Source organism: Ruditapes philippinarum, unplaced genomic scaffold (assembly GCF_026571515.1).
Source record: "Ruditapes philippinarum isolate M1 unplaced genomic scaffold, ASM2657151v2 ctg840_1_1_1_1, whole genome shotgun sequence".
Taxonomy (NCBI): Eukaryota; Metazoa; Mollusca; class Bivalvia; order Venerida; family Veneridae; genus Ruditapes; species Ruditapes philippinarum.
The window spans coordinates 1-21,867 of record NW_026859573.1 but is presented as its reverse complement, the minus strand read 5'-3'; positions in this window follow the sequence as shown (position 1 = coordinate 21,867).

Below are 21,867 nucleotides of genomic sequence, written 5' to 3'. Positions count from 1 at the left end.
TCAGCTTGATTGCACATTGATTCGCACCCCTGGTTTTAAGTGATAATAGAGATCCCTCAAGATTATATAGTCCAATTAGTTGACCAATCAAGCATACATAGGTCGTGTCACACACACACTGATTAATCCCTTTGTACTACCATGTCCAGGGGCTGTAATACCTTGACATCTTCGATGTTTAAATGTCGTAATTTTTAACTCGGTGTCTTTTTTACCTTAAGGAAGTTTGATTCACGCATTTTATCAAATGCCCTTTTCATTTTTTGTTTTTGCATTTTTCATACAAATTGATTAATTAAACAAGATACAGTTTAGAAATCAAAATCAAACTCGTATCCTCCCAGTCTAAATTTAAGGATATATCCCTGCTTTAAGTATCTAATCCGGCGGCCATATTGGATAGCGAAACAGATTAAACAGTGTTAAAGTTTTTTAAAAACAAATCAGTTTAACCCTGAAATAAGCTGTTGTTCACAAAAATGCAACTATTCTTTTGATCGCATATTGATATTGCAACGATAAAAAATAACTTTTAACCTACCTTGTTTTTGCAATATTCTATATTTTTATTACCTCCATTTCCAATCCGTTTTTTCTGTTTTCATTTCGCCCGCGCTATTTCTGATTGGTTGATAGGATTCACGTGATACAAAACCAACGCTTTAAACTCATTGGCTGTTTTGAAAACGCGTGATATGCCTAGATACTGTTTGTGTAATAAAGCATTTAGCATTAATAATGCAACGAATTTATATTTAGGTCACTGATAATGCGGAAGAAACCAGCATAATAAGACCTTTATTCGATCCAAAATAATGCAATATTAAATTGGAAATATCATGTATCCATAAACGATAACTTTGCATACATGTATAACATAACCATTGATACTTTTTCATAGGCAAAACTTTGATTCTAATGCTCAATCGGTTATTTTTTTTTGATAATAATAATAATAATAATAATAATAAAAATAATAATATTAATGATAAATAATAATAACAATAATAATACTTATGATGATGATGATGATAATAATAACAATAATAATAATAATAATAATAATGATAATAATAATAATGATAATAAATAAATAACAATAATAATACTTATGATGATGATAATAATAATAATAATAATGATGATGATAATGATGATGATGACGATGACGACGATGATGATGATGATGATGATGATGATGATGATGATGATGATGATAATAATAATAATAATAATAATAATAATAATAATAATAATAATAATAATATAATAATAATAATAATAATAATAATAATATTTATGACCATAATAAAAGACGTTTTAGAAGCGCTAAGAAATATTTATAAAATTACACAAATTTTTGTTACAACAACAAGAAGCGGGTAAAACAAAAGCCCCCCCCCCCATTAAATTTACACATAGGACAAAAAGCCCTCCCCCCATCAAAAAACAGGTAGGACAAAAGACCGCCCCCCCCAGTCCATCAAATAAAAGCCCCCTAAAGTTTTATAGACCAGACTGATTACTATCTTTTTTACATGCCCAGTGTTCGGGAACTTAGGTTATACTTCAAATAAATCTAACAAGTATGCGCCTTTCACTTTTATTTCCTTGATAAGCTTTGAAAAGCGATTCTCTGAAAATATTCATTTACATTAAATTTGTACTGCACAATATATAATAAAGTAAACATAAAAACATTCATATCATCAATGAATTATAAGGACGAATTACACAATAAATCAAATTAGAACTTTTGTACCTTTAAATTTAAAATCTTAATTAAATTATCTTTTAAAACAATTGCATTTATTTGTTAAAATACATCAAGTTCAAGATTTAAACTGACGAGATTCCCATAACAATTGTTTGATGGACTGGGGGTGTGGCTTTTGTCCTACCCTGTTTTTTGATGGGGGGGGGGGGGGGGCTTTTGTCCTTCGTGTTGTTTTTTTTTAATGCGTTTTATTTAAGGTCGTCGGCGGGAAGCCTATATGGGCGACCGTACACTCAAGTCGGGCCATCCTAGAGAGCGTCCCCTCGCCGAGATTTTTTCGTCGATTTTTTTCCAGCTTTATTGGTGGAGGAAGACCCCAGTGCCCTCCGGGCATTATTTCAGGCACGAGCGGGCACCTGGGGTAGAACCACCGACCTTCCGTAAGCCAGCTGGCATGGCTTCCTCAATGAAAGATTTCGACCCGAGTGAGGATCGAACTACAGCGGTGAGGACCTGTGATATCAAGTCAGCGACATTAACCCACTCGTCCTACGTGTAAATTTCATAGGGGGCTTTTGTCCACCTTGTCATTTTTAGATGGGGGGGGACTTTCGTTCGGGGGGGGGGGCTTTTGTCCGTATCCCCCATTAAAATAAATAAATTACTTACTTACTTACTTATACACATAAATGAAGTATAAAGATCCTTTCACATTATCTGTATAAGAATATTTTTGGAGTATCGGTAAAATTCGAAAGAAGTCCAATCTAAAAAGTGTTTTTACTTTCAATATATAATTTAGTATGTTTCTTAACTTGAGTTTTTTAAATCAAACTACGATAATTTTTATTTTTGAAACAGAAATTCACTTTTACAAAGACTGTTTCCAAGATACATAATTTTATTTTAACCAGGGTACAAATGTGTTAATTTACATAGCACGCGCCATGTTCCCCCTGTCCTGAACAATGTTCAAGTCACCGAATTATGCAGAAACACGGCTGATGGGAGGCGAGGAAACTCGGGAGATGATGATGATATTTTTACAGAAATGCTATTTCGAATAATTTGACATCATCTATCAACAATACATGTACATACACCCCAGTGACATCCATCTGATTCTAGCTTGCTAACTTAGATATATCAATGGACCTGGCGGCAGGGTACTTCAAAGTTTACTTTAAGATAAATCTTAATTGTGTCTTGTTTAAATGACGAATTCCGCCAAATAAAAGGATAACAACAACACGAAAAACATTGGAAAGAATACATCAGCTATGTCTGTTTCATTTTAATATGTCGGGTTAGAGCACGGATCTATATTACAAGGATCTGTAATAGTCTGTATCTTTAAAAAATAAATTAGATATTTGTATTAAACAAGCATTTTTCTTGAAAATAAACTTTAAATTTCAAAAATCGGATAATAAATGGAAAAGCTATATGGTATATCCGTTGCGAACGGGCATTTTCGCTTAGCGCCGATAAATTATCGATCGATGTACCTTTATCGGGTGCACGACAAGATATTTAAGCATTTATATAGGGTTAACTGGGAGTGTCCGATCCCTGTAATATAAATCCGTGGTTAGAGTCTTTATAATATCTGGAACAAAATCACATAGAGACTCGGTTATGTGATCACAATTTAATTCCCTTATTTGTACGTACATGAATTATATTAGAAATTGACAGTAAAAAATACAGTTAAGACATTCAACACCAATTGCGCTAACTTACGTAATCGGAGAAAACGACACTCGATATACCCTGCTGCGTTTATGATCAATATCCGGATCAATATCCGGCTTAATCAGTATTGTCTTCGGTTATGGCAATACAGCACGTGGCTAATACACAATATTATGTCATAAATGAGACCGCGCGAAAAGAATCAAAATTAGGGAATTCGGAACTTCATAAGATTTCTATTCAAAACTTGTGTACAGAAACGCAAATCTTTGTTTCCTGAATAAATAAAATAAATAAATAAATAAATAAATAAATAAATAAATAAATAAATAAATAAATAATAATAATAAATAAATAAATAAATAAATAAATAAATAAATAAATAAATAAATAAATAAATAAATAAGAAATATATTAATAAAGGAGTAATGAATGAATCAACGTATGAATAAATGAATGAATGATTGGTTGATTGATTGATTGATTCAATGAATTAATGAATGAATGAATGAATGAATGAATGAATGAATGAATGAATGAATGAATGAATGAATGAATGAGATATCATTGTTTTTTTTTACATATGCAAGTAATTGTATTATATTATGTATAGCCTATTTTTAATAGGACATATATAAACGTAAAATTTAAATGCTGTGTGGACAATCCCGATTTCATCTTCTTGATTTCACAATTATTGTAACTTTCACGTTTTCAACTTCACAGATTCACGATTTTATTATAATTAATTCATGTTTTGAACATCACAATTTCAACTTTATCATTTTCTCATGTTTAATGAAAAGGAAATTACAAAATAACATGATTCACCATAGATGCAAAATGCAAAAAAGTACTATCTAATCGTCACTCGCAATTGTAAAGTATTCGCTATTTATCTGCGGGTGTATGCTAAAAAGCAAACCAAGCGGTATTGAGCTAGAATACCGCGTCTGCATGTTACAGGTGGATGTCTTACATGTTCTGTGCACTGACGATATTATTTGTACGCAATTGACGCGTTAATAACTCCAGGAAATTTTGCATTGTGTTAATTGTCAAATGTCTGACAAATATATGATCAGACTATTTCTTTACTCTTACAGGAAATAGGCTATTCAGAAGTAAATTTTCATTCGCTATTTTTATATACAGAATCCGTATTTGCACGAATACGGAATTTCGTATTTTAGTAATATACGGACTTGTTATAAAAATTCCGTATATTAGTAAAATACGGACTTCGTACATCAAAGTTCCCGTATATTACGAGTGTACGGAGTTCGTATACTAGTCATATACGGACTGATATAATATACGGTCCCGTACATCTCCGTATTTCAAGTTTCCCGTATTCTTACACGTATATTAATGATATACGGAATTCCGTACACTTCCGTATATCCATGTCTTTTTCGCAGTGTTATTAAAAACAACTTTGTAATTTTACTCACAACTTTATTATCAATCTACTAGTGTTATATTCTGAATTATTCTTTTAAAAATAGATTTATTACCAGTGCTTTAGTGGATTTGAAATTGTCTAAATTAATTTAATTTAAAGCTAACCCTAACACAAAGAGAAAACCATAGAGAAAGATAATGGTCCAGTTAGGTCTATGAAGTAGGTAACTATTTACCTTGAGTTCAACGACCAGAGCATTGGACAACTGGTGATTTGTTGTTGTTTAAGCTTTATGAGGGTCCAAATTATGTTCTTATTTTATATCAAATTCACTCAAGCTTAATTTCGATTTCACCTATGTATTTATATAAACTTATAAAAACAGGTTAACTGGTACACAGTTTGTATACTAATATCCCTTGCCACTTGTACAATTTCAATTGATTGTGATTTTAATTTTCCTACAATAACAATTTTATCCCTCAAATGTAGATAAATCACTGAAAAAAAGATTAATACTTACCACCTCATGAAAAGTAATGGATTTGATAACTCAATCCAAATAAACATAAACTTTATTACTATTTAGATGACTTAAAGAAGAAGACCTCAACAATTTCCAATAAAAAATAAAAATGTTATAGCAAATTCCCTATGAACCCCAACTATTAAAGAAAGAGCACAAAACACCGATACAGCAGGTAATTTTACCAGAACTTAACCTCATAGGAAATGATACAGAGTTTTTCATATAACATAGATCTATTATATTAATTTACAGACATATCTTATACAATTAGATAAGGAAATGCCAACAAATTTCATTGCAAATTAAAAAAAAATGGCAAATTCCCTAAGATGTCTAATTATCCAAGAAAATACACTTCATCACTAAAAAAGGGGGGTATTTTACCTAATTATAATCTCCTAGGAAATGAAACAAAGTTATAAGTGCAACATAAATCTATTATATTACTTAACAAGCATATCTAATTGATTAAAATAAGAATATCCCTTCAAATTTAATTGAAAATTAAACAAGAGCGATCAGTAATCACATGTGTCGCCTTATGATGGCCAATTTCATGTTGGGGCAAATTTTGTGACAGACGGACAGACAGACGGACAGTGCACAACTAGACTTGGAATTGATCATTCCTGTAAAGTTTGGATAAAATTGCACCAGTAGTTTATGAGGAGTAGTCCGGACAAGCTTTTGTGTATCTGGCAACACACAGAAAAATAACACCTTTTTATCAAAGGGCCATAACTCGGCCAAAAATCATTCAACCGAAAAACCCGTGCAATATGCGCAAGGACTTGAGCTACAGATCAATCCTGTAAAGTTTCATTGAAATTGCATTATTGTTTAAGAGAAGTAGTCCGGACAAACTTTAAAAATAAAAATTATTAAAGGGCCATAACTCTGACAAAAATCATTGGACCGGAAAATGCTGACAATATGCACAACTAGACTTGGTACTGATCATTCCTGTAAAGTTTGGATGAAATTGCACCTGTAGTTTATGAGGAGTAGTCCGGACAAGCTTTTGTGTATCTGGCAACACACAGAAAAAAACACCTTTTTATCAAAGGGCCATAACTCAGCCAAAAATCATTCAACCGGAAAACCCGTGCAATATGCGCAAGGACTTGAGCTACAGATCAATCCTGTAAAGTTTCATTGAAATTGCATTAGTGGTATAAGAGAAGTAGTGCGGACAAACTTTAAAATTAAAAATTATTAAAGGGTGATAACTCTGACAAAAATCATTAAACCGGAAAATGCTAACAATATGCACAACTAGACTTGGTACTGATCATTCCTGTAAAGTTTGGATGAAATTGCACCAGTAGTTTATGAGGAGTAGTCCGGACAAGTTTTGTGACGGACGGACGGACAGACGGACGGACAGACAGACGGACAGACAGACGACGGAGAAGTGATCCCTATATGTCGCCACTACTCCGTAAAGTCGACACAAAAATGGCTAATTTCCTATCATGCCTAACTATCAGAAGTTTACACACTAAATCATTAATAATGTGGGTAATTTTATCTGATTATAACCTCCTCCAACATGTCGGAAATGAAGCAAAGTTAGTTAAGCAAAATATTATTAAGTAACAAATACATCTAATTGACTAAAATAAGAAAATCCCATCAAATTTCATTGCACATTAAAAAAGTTAAGGTAAATTTCCTATGATGCCTAACTATCCAAGCTAATACATTAAATCATTAAAAATATGGTAATTTTACCTAATTATAACCTCCTAGGAAATGTAACAAAGTTAGTAAAGTAACATGATATTATACTATTAAGTACCAAATACATCTAATCGACTAAAATAAGAAAACCCAAACAAATTAGAAACTTATGGCTTTTGCCTATGATGCCTATTTTTCTGCATCTTCAGTGGTGGCTATTCACAGTCCAAGGGAGAGAACTTTAATAAAACATCCTGGTGCTATTGTAACAGTACAACTTTTTAATTTGACCTTTTTCGTATGAGGGGGACAAGCCCTTATTTACCTTTTCACCAGTGAGTTTTATTTTGCATGAAAGGATTTTAATTAAGATTATTAAAATGTCACATGAATGTTAAGACAGACATTTTCCGAAATATTTATAGATTGTCAAAAAACTATATTGAGTCCTCCTCATTGACATTAAACAGTCCCAAATGGCCAAACATGTAGGAATTTGCAGACCATGAGACAGGGTGATCTGTACCAAGACAGGGGCAAACCGGGAAGGCAGTGTTGTTCAGATCCCCCACTCAGTAAGGAAGTGCACTCAAGGACCTGGTCTTCAATTACCTCATTTGTTTATTTGGAGTAGAGGTGCCGGAAAGATCACTGGCAGAGTGTATGGTTTCACAAAAAGCACAGACTGTAATAAAGTCCGTGCAATAAGAAACTTTAAAATGAATAAAAGAAATTTATTAATGTCTTTATAGTAAACATGAAAATGAAGTTATTGGGCATTTAATTTTGATAAATAGCATTTTACGTGCTTACTACTTTCTGATGCACTCTTTTGGTAAATCCACAATCTTTAAACGTGATTCAATAATTTTTGCATTTCCACAGGTTGACCATACCATGTTTCCTTTTTTTTTTGGAACCACGTTTAAGGCCCGTTTATTTACATTTACCTTTTAACATAATACATTCATTTTACATTTTTAAATTAATTATTTTACATAACATGCGTTGCAAACTAATATATATGTTGTTGTAGAAATTTTAAAATAATTTCAAAGAGCTTAAACGTGAATCTCTTTAAGAAAAAGTTAAGAAAAAGGACATTATATTTTAAACAAGATAAAGTTTTAAATCAATTTTAATAATTTCCTTGAGTCAGTTGGAATAAATGCTGAAAATGTTGGGGAATTGCTAAAATATAAAAAGATAATTTGCAAGAGAAAAAAAACTGTAGTAAACAAAAACATATTTTCTAACAAACTACGATAAGATAAAAAAATAGGTAATATTAGGAAAGAAAGGCTGCTTTCTTTCTTACCTCATATTGTTTGATTACAGCTTGGAATGAAAAATAAAAGTTTATTTTAAAAGTTAAAAAGCTTTATTAAAGTTCATAAGGCTTGAGTGGACACATCAACAATGTATTGTCATCCTATTGTTTTGAAAAAGTGTTGGACTGCCGTGTGATAAATGTAGATGCTGCGGTGGCATATAGCGATTCATCTGTGTGTGTGGGGGGGTGCATGCGGGCACGTGTTTATGTGCATGTGTGTGTGTGTGTGTTTTATAGATTATATAGTGAACTTAAACATCTTCTTGTGAAAAACATCTTGTCCAATTTAAACTAAACTTGGCAGGATAGTTCCATGGGTGAAGGGCTTGCAAAGTTGTTCAAAGAAATCCATAAGGCCTAGAATATAGATAGTTTGCATAAGGCATTATCTGGTAGACCTCCACCAAGAGTGTTCACATTATACCACTGGGGTCAAAATTGGCCCCGCCCTGGGGGTAATAGGTTTTCCATATATGTATGTAGTATAAACTTGAAATTTTCTCCTATACATTGTCAAAGGCTAGAGGTTAGAAATTTGTCATGAAACGTTGTGTAGTGAAACACTACCAATATTGTTAAATATATAGCCCTAGAGTCAAAATTGTTCTCGCCCATAGGGTCATATATAAAGGTTTTTGTTATACATTGTATGTATATATTATTTTTTTAATCTTCTTGTCATCAGTAGGTCTTCTACCAAAGTTGTTCAAACGTTTGCACTAGAATGAATTGGTCCCAGGGTGTCATAGGTTTTCCTTATATGTATATATAATAGTAAAAATTAAAAAAAACTTCTCCTCTGATTATACAAAGGCTAGACGTTGGATAGTTGGCATGAAACCTTCACGTGTGTAGTAGACCTCGACCAAGATTGTTCAAATTATAGCCCGGGGGTCAAAATTGGGCCGCCTTTTGGTCATAGGTTTTTCTTATATGTATATAGTAAAAACTATGGCGTGCAGTTTTTCCAGTGTGTGTGTTTGGCATGTAACTTTTAATCTTGCTGGATGATTCAATTCCACATTTTTATAGAATCAAGACTTTATTGTACTATTTTAATACTGTATACTGTAAGTAATAAACAGTTTTTTCGCAAACTGATTGCTGTATTGCTTTTCAGTTTTGCAAACCATATAGTCTAGCATCTTAACTGCCTTGCAAAATACAGTCCTAGTCAATAGGAACGAAACCTCTTCCTTGTCCCATTAATAACCTCAGAGCTTGCAGTGCTTTGATTTAGAATATGATCTTGAGCATTTTATCAAACTGCACTTAATCAAATATTTTTAACGTATGGTGGGTTTTGTATTAATAAAATATCTATCAGATAAAATAAAAACACAATTATATGTATTCATATGAAAATGACGACTGTATGAAAATTCAAGTAAAATGTGATTTTTAATACATATCCGCGTTTTGGGAAATCATAGCATTCGCACAATAGTTATAACATTAGATGTGGAATTCATTTTGGAATAAAATGGTATATAATTCGTGTTATTTGGAGTGTATATAAGACCTACGTGTGATTATCACGGCACTACTCCCAACCGTGTGATTATAACGCGGGGTGGTAATAAAGAAAATTGTACAAATAGTAGCTAGTTTTCTAAAAAAGTTTACCATTAAACGCAGAACTTTTTTTTTGAAGAAGAAAAAGATTTATCATTCGGATAAAACTGATTAAATATAAAGTCCTGCGTGTGATTATCACGGCACTACCCATAACCGTGTCTTTATTACGCCGCCGCATAATAATCACACGCGTGGTTTCGCGTAATTATGACACGGTTTTAACCAGAACAGAACCACTTTTAAAATTGTTATAACTATTGGACACAGGTAAAATTCAAATTGTCATATTTGTTTTCAGTTTCATGGTTAACGTTGCTTGAATAATCAATAACCCCGTGACCCTTAATATATATTAATATCCTTCGGTATTTATCGGAAATGATCAATTTATAAAAAAGAATGGGTCAGTGTTTTAATTTTTAAGCATTTATTTTATATTGGATGCTACATATTTATCAATAACTGTTAAATCACAATAATAAAAGTCAGTGTTTTGACAAAAAAGCTTGACAGTGAAAAAGGTAAGCATGAGACTTTAAAGGAACCCTGGCTATGAGAAACAGAATGTTGAATATTATCGTGATTGCCCATTATCATTTTCGTATGTTTGTATCCGTATCATTTGCATGTTCAAGTTGTAGTAACATATTAGATAGATAATCTGTTCTATTCATATTAAATGGAAGGCTTAAGTTCAACCACACCCACTTAAAGTGTGATATAAGTAATAAGCAAAACAAATCGCTTAAAAATTGTATGCGAAATGTATACGTTGGTTGTGTTGTTAAATTTGCATGGTAAATAAATGTACTATCCGTCTAAATTTAATTACTTCGCGTTAATCTAAGAATAATTTACATTAATCGGTCGTACCATTATGATTTAATGGGTTGTGTAAGTTCTTCATTTATTACATTTTTATTACAACAAAATAAAAGTGGATATAGATGAGTAAATCCAAGTAGCGTACTGGTTAGAGAGCTCTGATTATTAAGATCAATTAAGGCATTGAACATGATTTTTCGAATTCAAATCTACAATTGTGCACATTTTTTGATGATGTATTTACTTTCAGAATATATATTTTTATAGCGTGTCACGTAACATTTCATGTTCTCTTTTATAATGTTTTGCACAATTTAATGTTAAACTTATGACAGTTAAGCAAAATTGAATGCTTTTGGTTTTGAACTGTCATTGAACAGTTTGAAAAGTATTATCAATTTATTCAGTTTGATACTCTGCATTCTATTCGCCACATATTTAACAATTTTGGCTCATTTGAACATATATTTTTTCCGTTGTCCATGTATCACCCTAATCACAATTGTGTTGTCTTATACTTAACCTGTTACATGCAAATTTGTTTACAAAATGTTCTCAAATAGCATTTTGTAAATGGAATTCACAACAACAACAAACAAAAAAGAAATGTAAAAAAAAGCATTTGTTTTCAAGATGCTCCTGTGTGTTGTATAACAAAAGTGTATGTAAAAAGGAAAGACAATTATTTGACACAATTCATTATTGAAAACAATATTATTAATTCTAGTACGTTTGGTGAAATATTAAACAATGCGTGCGATTATCACGACTTTAATGTCGCAGGCGGATTATACATTTTTTCGAGATCATGTTTAACATCAAAACATTTTAAAAGTTTGCATACACTTTCAGCTGAATACACATGTAGACACAAAATTGATTCAGAGAAAATAGTATTATACTACCAGTATACATAATTGAAAAATGTAATATATGATAAAATTGAATTTCGTGCGCATGACCGTTGTTACTTCGCCGCGATAGAATCAAAACAGTCACATGCACTATTATTACTTCTTATACAAATTATACATTTCGGAAATATACGTAGGTCTATCTGATTGCACTTTTATTGATAACCATTATTCCATCATTTAATGTTGTAACTTACCTTCAAACGATTCGACTTGTTGTGATAATGTTATTATATTTACGGAAAAAATGACACATCAATGATTGTCTATTTACATCCCTTACAAAACATAAAAAAACACGCATAGCTTTTATCAATATTTAAAATCACAACTATCTTGAACACTAAGTGAAAACACAATCAATATAACACATTAGAAAAGTAGGACAAGTAAAACTTTTAAAACTTATTTATCAGAACATAATTATAATTTTTAATAACGGATGTTGTCATATTAAAACATCTGGTGCGTTGGAACATTAATGAATTCCCCTAAAAGTTATAACATTAGATGCAAAATTCATGTTGCAATATAATTGTATATAATTTAACTATTTTGGAGTATATTTAAGACCGTACGTGTGATTCTAACGGCACTACCGTGTTATTATTACACCGCCGCGTAATAATCACACCCGTGGTAATACCCGGTATTACCACGCGTGTGATAATTACGCGACAACGATCCGGCTGAGCGATTATATTCTAATTTCTTAATTGCTTCTATTATCTCGTCCCTAGAAAGTTCTATATTTTACTCTTCAAACATTACCTTAAATTCATCGTTCTTATACCTGTTACTAAAATATCCTCGTCTGGTACAAAAAATCTATTTTCCGGATTACTTAAGCTTTAAAATATCTCTAAAAAACTAACAATTGAATAGTTGCATCCCTTACACCTGACGATTCCTTAAACATGTTCCAATAAAGTCGTGCATTTTTAGCCTGCATTTTTCAAATTCATTTGTTTTCTGCTTATCGTAATCATACTTACATTTTCTCAATAAAAGTTTATGACCTGATCTTGCTTTTACCATTCTTTTTACATCAGATGGATTATTTCGGAAACTTTATAAACAACTTAAAATACATTTCTTTTGTCGTGACATTCCTCTGTATACCAGGGATTAACACTTTTCGTTGTAACATAACATTTTGTATTAACAATCGGCTTAACACTCTTTTTAAACAACGGTGACGCAACACTGTCTATTATGCTTTCAAAATTACACAAACATGCGCCAATATTACTGTTATCAGTGCATAACACTATATTTTCAGCCATACTAATTAATTCATCATTTACATATTCACAGTTTAAACAACTTAGGAATCCTTCACTTAATTCATGATTTCAAGAAGAAATATTCTTTCCTAATCCGTAAGAATTTAGGACATAACTAATAGTCAGCCAGTCTCCCGTCAGTCTTTTTCTCATTATACAATTGTTTTATGTACACGTAAAATAAATGGAATAAATGGTTGATGTCGGGTGTGCAGGTGTACGAGGTGGGAATACTAAACGCACTGTTGAAACCCCCCCAAAATAAAAAAAAACAACAAAAAAACAACAAAAAAAACAACAACAAAACAACAACAACAACAACAACATTGAAAACAATACCATAATATAATACTAATTACTTTTTTAAGAAAATGGTTTGATTCCCCACATAATGTAAACCCAAGCTATAAATTAACCCCTTTTGTGGTGTTTTTAAGGCTAGGGCAACCATCATGTATTCACCGGCGTTAAATTGGAAAACAAAGTCAAAAAATTTTTGTTGCATTTTTTCCCTTCAAGATGAGCGATATTAATGGCATATTTTGAAAAATGTAAAAAAAAAAAAAAAAAATTTGGCGAATTGAAATATTTTGCTCTGATATCATATATTTATATGATGCTCTCTAGTTTAAGGATGCTGTGAAAAGATATCAAGATTTCCATCACATGAATGAAGAAAGAAGAAGAAAACTATCAATCGATCGCAGTAAACACGGTATAAACGTCTAATTAATCCGTGTTATCAGGTCTATCTTAAATTTCGTATTCTGTGGCCAATTTGCAAAGGCAATAACTAATGTAAAACTTGTTAATTTGTATAATTGTTATACGACATGAGCTCTTATTTCAACGTTTAACAAAAATTGTAAGGAAGATTGTACGACTTTACTTCTGGCTAAAGTCGTAAAAGTAAACCAAGGAGTATATGTTATACAGTATAGGATCATATATATATAATTCAAAATTGATTATATGCGCTTCCATTAAACCTTTATGAAAGAAAGAAAGAAGTTTCAGTCATTGAAAGCCAAATTATGATGCGTACACAAATCACTTTGTTCTAAAACATTTTATTTTTGTTTGGTACGATTTTAATGAGTAATAAATAAAAGGAAATACATTTCTAGTTTCAACTTTTTAAAGGAAATAACCAAAAGGAAATTTTGAAAAAAAATAAAATGTTTTGTTTTTTAAACTTTTTATAAAACGGCATGTATTTCATTTAGATAAGTTTTTTTAAAATTTCAATATAAGAAATTTAATAAAGGAAATTTAACAGATGGTGGCAATAAAAAATTTTTTTTTAAAAATGCCCAAAAAAAGTTTTTTTAAAAAAAATCTTTTTTTAAAAATTTAATCATCATTTTATCATTTATTAAAAATTCCCTTTTAACATGCTAAATAAAGAGGAAAAATACTTATGAAGGGGGAAATTTCAGACTTTTGATAAATGATAAGACCAAAAGGGAAATTGTGCTGGGACAATCAACTTTTGAAATTTAAAAAGAATGCTTGGTTTCCCTAAACCAATTTCAAATAGATTTCAAGAAAAGTGCCGATATCCCTTACCCCGATGTTCGTGAAAAATTTAGGTTTATGTCATTAAATTAGTTCTACCGGGGAAATTGGACTAAACTAAAACTCATTTCGGGGCCTGAACAAAAAAATTTTCTTTTAACCCTTACTGAAAATGGATGAAAAAACTCCTTTGGTAAAAACCCGCGTTGTGTCTGAGAGAAAAATTTAGAGGTTTACTTTTGACTGGCCAAAAATAGGGGGAAATTTTTATTTTAATCTTCAACTGGCAAAAAAAATAAATCCCCTTTACATGTGGTTTGCAAAAATATATGTCGGCCTTTTAAAGGGTTCAAAAAATAACGATTTTAAAAATTTCAAAAAAATAAATGGGATGATGAAAATGTGAAGTGGGAAAAGACTTAATTTTTGAAAAATTTGTTTAAAAAAATTTTTTAATATTACTTTTAAGTTACATGGAAATCATTCAATGGTTATACAGTTCAAACTCCACAGGGTGGTCCTCTTTAAAAGAATCATTTTTATTCATTGTTTAGAAAGTATGATTCAAATCAGACATTACCTTCATCAATAACCCATTGACTTGTATCAGACTGTTAGAAAAACATTTACAATGATATATAGGATAATAACAATTTCTTTGCCATTTCTTACTGTCTTTTATAGCACTGAGCTGTCAAAAAGGTAATTGTAATATACAGGAATTTATAAGAAATAAGTGAGAAAATATGCAGGACCTCCACTAAGTTAATCTTAATGGCTATCTCACACATCAGGCCGAAAACCTTTTACAGCTGTTTCTTTGTATCTAGGTCAAAGTACAATACTGGTTCTCTATATGTAGTGTCTGTTTATTAAAGGATCTGCTAGATAAAATAGCTCAAAACAAAAAGTAAGTTTCTATGTTAACAAGAGACACCGATATGCAGGGCAACGCTCGAAAATTTCACATTTTTAAAAGCAAGCAAAAATGGTTTAAACAAATCGTATAAATAAATGAAAAATGAAAATTTGTCTTTTTTTGAAAATTTCAATGGGTAGGTCTAGTCACACTTGTTGTTTTGTCCAATTATGAATAATTCCCATAATCTTCGAAGATCAATTTAACACCAAAACTATGCACATGGATCAAATTATATCGCTGTACATCAACGGACAAGAAACTATGTCATTTTCTCACACTATCTAGGTCTGCAATTATCAAAGTTAAATTATACATCTACATGCACATGGTCTAAATTTCATAGCCGTACCATCAAATGAAGAGAAATAAAAAATTATCTAGCTGATGTCAGCTGATATCAAACGATTCGACGTGTTATGATAATGTTATTATAATTAAGGAAAAAATGACACATCAATGATTGTCTATTTACATCCCTTACAAAACATAACAAACACGCATAGCTTTTATCAATATTTAAAATCACAACTATCTTGAACACTAAGTGAAAACACAATCAATATAACACATTAGAAAAGTAGGACAAGTAAAACTTTTAAAACTTCTTTATCAGAACATAATTATAATTTTTAATAACGAATGTTGTCATATTAAAACATCTGGTGCGTTGGAACATTAATGAATTCCCCTAAAAGTTATACCATTAGATGCAAAATTCATGTTGCAATATAATTGTATATAATTTAACTATTTTGGAGTATATTTAAGACCGTACGTGTGAATGTAACGGCACTACCGTGTGATTATTACACCGCTGCGTAATAATCACACGCGTGGTAATACCGTATAAGTACTTATTTCCGCGGGCTTAATATTCTGCGAAAGGGGTTTTAAATTTCTGCATATCTTATTTCTGCGGTTTCATCATTCTCACCTTGATGCTTTTTAATTCTGCGTTTTAATCAATAAGATACTTTTTTTCAAAATTAACCTACACAAACAGACAACATTTTAAGATTTGTTGATATAACATTACTTCCGGTTAACATGCAGATGACTGATTATGTGTTTCGTCGTAATTATCATGTATCGGTATATACATGTTAATAAACGTGCAATGATAACAATTTTAATACTGTATGTGTATCAATATGAAATGTGAATAATAAACAATGGCAAAATCGAACGTGGACACAAGATATTGTACAAATACAAAAGGGTATGTTTATTGCACCCGTCAAACTAAAATAGTTCAATTTTACAAAAAAAAAAATCAAGCTAAGAGTGAGCGAAAAATCATACAAACATAATACTTATTTAAAGATCCTGTAACACATTTTTTTCATGGTTTTATTTCATAAATATGATGCTCAAAGTAAGATTTGTCAGTATTGTAAGTTCCAATAAGCTTTATTTATAAGGATATTGACAAATTCAACATTTCATGTAAATAAAGGGAGGTAATTAAAAACTTATTTTCTATAAATTTTAAGTCAAATTTTCCAATAAGTAAAAAATGCATATAATTTATTGATTAAATATAATGTGCACAAATATTTGCAGTACACATTTTATATAATCTACGATAATTGAAAATTGTTTTATTTGCATAATTATATACATATATAAATTTTTGCAAGTGTGGTATTCACACATTAACAATATCAATCACAAAACATACAGGATCTTTAAGCAAAGTGAACAAGCAAATTAACATTTTTTCTAATATTTTATTCACGACAGATACATTCCCATCTACAAAAGCTGATAACGGTACATGGTAATGTAATTATACAATACCGGTAGTTGACATATTCCGACATATACATACAGAGCTTAATTTTCTGCGGTTTATAAATCTGCGGTGTCGATATGAACCGCACAAATAGCAGAAATAAAGTTCCCGCAGAAAAAAGTACTTATACGGTATTACCACGCGTGTGATAATTACGCGACACCGATCCGGCTGAGCGATTATATTTTAATTTCTTAATTGCTTCTATTATCTCGTCCCTAGAAAGTTCTATATTTTACTCTTCAAACATTACCTTAAGTTCATTGTTCTTATACCTGTTACTAAAATTTCCTCGTCTGGTACAAAAAGTCTATTTTCCGGATTACTTACAGCTTTAAAATATCTCTAAAATACTAACAATGGAATAGTTGCATCCCTTACACCTGACGATTTCTTAAACATGTTCCAATAAAGTCGTGCATTTTTAGCCTGCAATTTCCAAATTCATTTGTTTTCTGCTTATCGTAATCATACTTACATTTTCTCAATAAAAGTTTATGACCTGATCTTGCTTTTACCATTCTTTTTACATCAGATGGATTATTTCGGAAACTTTTCAAACAACTTAAGATACATTTCTTTTGTCGTGACATTCCTCTGTATACCAGGGATTAACACTTTTCGTTGTAACATAACATTTTGTATTAACAATCGGCTTAACACTCTTTTTAAACAACGGTGACGCAACACTGTCTATTATGCTTTCAAAATTACACAAACATGCGCCAATATTACTGTTATCAGTGCATAACACTATATTTTCAGCCATACTAATTAATTCATCATTTACATATTCACGGTTTAAACAACTTAGGAATCCTTCACTTAATTCATGATTTCAAGTATTTTTAGCATTTAAACACTTAAAACTCTTATTTTCACAAATTCTGATTCTGTGGGTAACATTTTATCAAACAATAGCGAAAATTAATTTAATCAACGGTCAGATAAAATATTCGATTCATTTACATGAAAATAATCTACATGCTCAAAAAGTTCAGTCTTACATAAAAAGTAATCTATCACGCCTCGGTTATTAACAAAAGTATACTGACCAACATTCGAGTCATCCCCTAAAAAATCCATCTATTATCCTGTAACCGGTTTGTTTACCAACATCAATCAAGTGTAGAACATGGCCTTGATCTTATGGCCTTCTAGGTAAACCAGTATCACATAATCTGGTAACATTTTGAGATGCGAGATATAATCATCAGAGACAAATCTTTCATATTAGATATGCGTGCATTATAGTCTCCATAAAGGATAAAATGTGCATAGCCATTACAATGATTTTCTACATTAAGGTGACAACAGACACTTTCCGTGGTAATCACATAAATGTCATTTAAACCAACTTATTTTAGTAATAATTGTTATTTATTTAATCTTTGTGCATTAAATGTCGTTGATCATCATAAAAAATAACATATTTGAAAAAAATGTCTTTGTAAATTATTGATTTTTAATAAAAATCCTAAAATTTTAAATCGTCATATCAAAGTCATTTTTTATTTTTTTGTCATCAAACTTTTGGAAAATAAACATACTTATAATATCTGGGGAACCGTGTCTCAAATTTTGTCTATCTTTTCTCAAAAAAAATATTACGTAACGTCAAACATTTTACGCGACTTTTTTCACCATACATATTACGTAATTAAAGATAATTATGTCGCTGATTGAGCAAACAAAAATCCCTGACACGGTTCCCTCCGTAAATGAATTCCCTTTCATGTGCTTTAAACCGCATGTTAATTGCTTGATTATTAAAAAAGTTATGCCGATTCAAAGTTAGTCCGATCCGCATCAAACGAAGTGTCATAAATTGGCTGTTCTCTCTCGGACCCCTACGTTTCACGCTAAATAATTACATAATACACAAATATCGCACCAGAGAGGGTCACAAGTTGCGGTAACATACACTAACAACATTTTATGACCCAGTGACATCTGACCAATTAAAAAGTTGCTGATTAATATCAGTTTATAACAGAAATTTCTTCACATCTTAACGTTGATTTACCGTTAGTTCTGGTATCGGTTGCACATGTCACGTGACTTTCGGTAAAATTTGAGGCACTTCGGTGGGGGGAAATGGGACGTGTTTGTGCACCGCTAGCGGGGTATTTAATTGTTTCACATTTGAAGTTATTATTATTATCATCAGCATTATTATTATATTATACCAGTGTCACTCTATCTGTGTACTCGTGTATGAAATTCCGTTAAAATATAAATTAAAATAAAAAAAAAACTGAGCTTCTGACAGTATTTTAAAGTCCATGGTAGATGTACAAATAAGAACGGGATTTTATATATTTTTTCCTCCAAATTGATATAAATGCTTCACATATTTTAATAGAAATAAAAGGTATCACTCGATCATTATGATCTGACCTTCTTGACTTCTATTATCATGAAAATCATCTATGCACGGCATAGAGATCCAGTTTCTACTGGGATATACAATAAATTCCAAACTTTCTCCCAGGTTTATTAGTACTGTGTTCGATTTACTAGCGAACAATTTATTCAAAGCATTTACTGATAATTTATTTTATTATCTTTTTTATTGATTCATAGAGAAATAATCATCCTTATGGTTTAGAAATTTGTCAGGGAGACCTTACCACAAGTCATATAGGCGTTCACATAAAAAATGTTGTCTGTTTTTGTTGTTGTTTTACTTGACATTGTTAGAAAACGAGGTTGAATGTAAAGCAAGCCCTTGAATCCGTACAAATGTCCATAAACTCAATGTAATATCTATCAGATTAACGGGACAGACAAATTATTTTCAACACATTATGGATATTTTTAGCAACTATATTTTTAATCAACCCGTGGTCGTGCGATTTGTCGCTATGCTTAATTATTTATGTTTCATACATTATGTTACGTACATTGGCCGACAATTTCTTATTTTATAAAAAAGGGCTAAATAAAAGGTAGACGATATTCATAAAAGATGTACGGTATTTGTACGATACATGAATTACGAGTAGTATGGACCAGTATGGACCGGTAATTCACGCATATATGGAACTACCGATTTCCCTCATTGATGCCTCAACAGGGGGCGGAGCGTTATCGATAATTGACAGGTTACGCGATAGCAGATAAAAATAGTACAGGTACCGTTTTAAAACGTTTAAAAACACATTTTTTGGACTAACTGCTTCCAAAATTAAATCAGGAATGTGTTCAGAAAAGGTTGATAAATATACTAAGGAAAAAATCTCATTTTAGGTATTTTCAGTGATAATTGACTCCGTTGTCACCTTAATACATAAATCTAATCAACGATCAAATGAAAGCCTACTGCTGTCATCGGGTAAAACATAGCAAACTCTAACATAAATATCTTTTGAAATGTTCAATATCGTATCATACGCCTGAACTTATTTAACCCATGATATATCATTCTTACTTTTGGAAAAACAATGTGTCTGTACCAACTAAATGACTTCTAATATAGATTTTCATACCGCCCGAATTTCGTTTACACGACTTTTTCGTGATCTTGATTTATAATTTAGAAGAAATATTCTTTCCTAATCCGTAAGAATTTAGGACATAACTAATAGTCAGCCAGTCTCCCGTCAGTCTTTTTATCATTTTACAATTGTTTTATGTACACGTAAAATAAATGGAATAAATGGTTGATGTCGGGTGTGCAGGTGAACGAGGTGAGAATACTAAACGCACTGTTGAAAACCACCCAAAATACAAAAAAATAAAAATATATATATAAGAACAGAAAAAAACAGCAAAAAAACCAACAACAAAACAACAACAACATCAACATTGAAAACAATACCATAATAATAATACTAATTACTTTTTTAAGAAAATGGTTTGATTCCCCACATAATGTAAAGCTATTAATTAAACCTTTGTGGTGTTTTACAGGCTAGGCCACTCATGTATCCGGTTCAAATTTTAAACAAAGTCATTTTTTGTGCATTTTTCCCTTAAAGATGAACATATTATGCATATTTGAAAAGTAAAAAAAAAAAATGCGAATTGAAATATTTTGCTCTGATTTCATATATTAATATGATGCTCTCTAGTTTAAGGATGCTGTAAAAAGATATCAAGATTTCCACCACATGGATAAAGAAAACAGAAGAAAACCATCAATCGATCGCAGTAAACACGGTATAAACGTCTAATTAATCAGTGTTATCTGGTCTATCTTAAATTTCGTATTCTGTGGCCAATCTGCAAAGGTTATTACTAATGTAAAACTTGTTAATTTGTATAATTGTTATACGACATGAGCTCTTATTTCAATGTTTAACAAAAATTGTAAGGAAGATTGTACGACCTTACTTCTGGCTTAAGTCGTAAAAGTAAACCAAGGAGTATATGTTTTACAGTATATAATCATCATGATATATATATATATATCAAGTATGTTTTGGGAAATGCAGAGTACAAAGTTCGTTAATTTTTTATACGTTTATTTCTGTTAGCGCTTTCAAATGTTTCTACATATCTTCAGACAGTAACGTATAATATAAACATAACAAATATAACAATGACGTAACGTTATAAAAGTGCGGGAAACGTAAAAATACGACGTTGCGCTGGAATGAGATATTCTTTTACCTTCTATATAAGAAGTATGAAATTGCTACAAAATACATAGGGTTTTTTAA